This window comes from Capricornis sumatraensis, unplaced genomic scaffold (genome assembly GCF_032405125.1).
Source record: "Capricornis sumatraensis isolate serow.1 unplaced genomic scaffold, serow.2 scaffold127, whole genome shotgun sequence".
Classification (NCBI taxonomy): domain Eukaryota; kingdom Metazoa; phylum Chordata; class Mammalia; order Artiodactyla; family Bovidae; genus Capricornis; species Capricornis sumatraensis.
Window position 1 is genome coordinate 20,001 of NW_027184711.1, and position 2,500 is coordinate 22,500.

General features: G+C 75.4%; 1 non-coding gene across 1 annotated transcript; it reads left to right on the forward strand.

Moving 5' to 3' along the window:
* Positions 1 to 664: 664 nt before the first annotated feature.
* Positions 665 to 817, forward strand: LOC138072547 (5.8S ribosomal RNA). The gene has a single exon (XR_011144383.1). It is a non-coding gene; the product is annotated as a 5.8S ribosomal RNA (ribosomal RNA).
* The last annotated feature ends 1,683 nt before the right edge of the window (positions 818 to 2,500 follow it).

A 2,500-nucleotide genomic window follows, 5' to 3' on the forward strand; every position in this document is an offset into this window, starting at 1 on the left:
GGGCCCCCCGTGTGTCACGGGCCGGCAGCGCCGAGGCCCGCGCGCGGCCGCGGGCGGGGACGCGGTGGTCGGCGGTCGGTGGTCGGCGTCGGGGCGGGGGCCCGTGGGGGCGCGCCGTGCCCCTCGCCCGCCTCCCCCTCTCCAGGTACCTAGCGCGTCCCGGCGCGGAGGTTTAAAGACCCCTGGGGGGGGTCGCCCGTCCGCCTTGGGGTCGGGGCGGTCGGGCCCGCGGGGAGGCGGGAGGCGTGCCTCCCGTCTCCCCCGGACTCCGCCGTCCCCCGAGGGGCCGGGGTGGCGCGCGGCGTGCCGCGCCGCGGTCACTGCCGCCGCGGCCGTCGGGAGGGGGCTGCCCGGCGGTCGTCGCGTGGCCCGTGGCCGTGTGCGGCGCGTGCGCGCGCCCCTCCCGCGTCCCTGGGGGGAGGGTGGGAACCCCCCGGGCGCCTGTGGGGTGCCCGCACCCACCCTGGTGTGTTGGCGCCGGGTGCCCCGTCGTGTGAAACCTTTCCCGGCCCCTCCGTTCTGCTGTGTTCTGTCTGACTTGGCCGGCCGGAGGCAACCCCCCACCCAGCTCCCACCTCCCGGGAGGGAGCCGGGGGTGGCGGGACGTGTGCCGTGCCAGGGGCGGGGTCTCCCGCCGAAGCGAAACGCTTGACAAAGCTCGTACGACTCTTAGCGGTGGATCACTCGGCTCGTGCGTCGATGAAGAACGCAGCTAGCTGCGAGAATTAATGTGAATTGCAGGACACATTGATCATCGACACTTCGAACGCACTTGCGGCCCCGGGTTCCTCCCGGGGCTACGCCTGTCTGAGCGTCGCTTGACGATCAATCGCCCCTCCGGGGTGCGCGGCTGGGGGCTGTCCTCGCAGGGCCCGCCGGGCCCTCCGTCCCCCTAAGTGCAGACACGGCGTCCCCCCGAAGGCTCTGTGGCCGTGGGGGGAGACGCTGCCCGCGAGAAGGGAGAAGGGGACCGCGAGGTCGCGCCGAGGCCCCTGGCCTGCCGGGCCTTCTGGGGTCGGTCTTCCGCCCTGGGAGCGCCTCCTCGCGCCGCAAGCGGCCTTTGGGTGTTGCTGCCCGCGGGGTGTCGGGGGTTGGGGACGGTCTCGCGCCACGTGGCGGCGGGGGCCCGCGGTGGTGGCGGGGGGTGGGGTCGCGTCTTCCGGTCCGCCGTCGATCGCCGTCCTGCCCGCCGCGGCGGCGGCGTTTCTCGGCGCCCGGCTGGCGCCCCCCACCCCCACCCCCACGCCTGCGGTGCCTCCCCCGCCGCCGTGCGTCCGCGGCCCGTGCCCGCTTCCCGGCCACACCCCCCGCGGCTCTCGCCCCGTCGGGACGGGCGGTTCGCGCCCGAGGCCGAGTCCGCGTGCGCGTCCGCGCCCCGGGGACGCGTGCCTCGGCGGTGACCCGCGGGACGCCGCGGCGTCTGCCCGCCGCTGCGCGCTCTCCCCCCGGGCTGCGGCCGTGCCGCGGTTCGCGCCCCGGAGCTCCCGCCGCGGGGGCGGGGGTGGTCGTGGGGGCAGGGGGGAGATCGGGGGCGCGCGAGGCGCCCGTCGCCCGTTTCGGGCTTTGGCGCCCGCGCGTGCCCCGATCCTCCCCCCCGCCCCCACGTCCACCTCTCTGCCGCCCCGCGCCCCGTCCGTCCCGTGGCAGCCGGCTCGTGCTCCCCGCCCCGCCTCGGCCTCTCCCTCTCTGCCCGCCGGCCGCCGCCGCCGACGCCGCCGCCGCTGCTGCCTCCTCCCGGAGGGGTGACGGGTAGTCGGGGGTCGGTCGGTCGGTCGGGGTGCCGCGTGTGCGCGGGGAAGGGGGGGGCCCGGGGCGGTCGGCCGCCGGCCTCCGCGTCTCCCCTTCTCGGGACCCTCCTCGCGGGGCGCTCCCTCGCCCTCCTCCGAGACGCGACCTCAGATCAGACGTGGCGACCCGCTGAATTTAAGCATATTAGTCAGCGGAGGAAAAGAAACTAACCAGGATTCCCTCAGTAACGGCGAGTGAACAGGGAAGAGCCCAGCGCCGAATCCCCGCCCCGCGGTGGGGCGCGGGACATGTGGCGTACGGAAGACCCACTCCCCGGCGCCGCTCGTGGGGGGCCCAAGTCCTTCTGATCGAGGCCCAGCCCGTGGACGGTGTGAGGCCGGTAGCGGCCCCCGGCGCGCCGGGCCCGGGTCTTCCCGGAGTCGGGTTGCTTGGGAATGCAGCCCAAAGCGGGTGGTAAACTCCATCTAAGGCTAAATACCGGCACGAGACCGATAGTCAACAAGTACCGTAAGGGAAAGTTGAAAAGAACTTTGAAGAGAGAGTTCAAGAGGGCGTGAAACCGTTAAGAGGTAAACGGGTGGGGTCCGCGCAGTCCGCCCGGAGGATTCAACCCGGCGGCGGGCCCGGCCGTGCCGGCGGCCCGGCGGATCTTTCCCGCTCCCCGTGCCTCCCGACCCCTCCACCCGCCCTCCCTCCGCCCCTCGCCGCTGTCCCCGTCCGCCTGCGGGCGGGCGTGCGGGCGGCGGCGGGG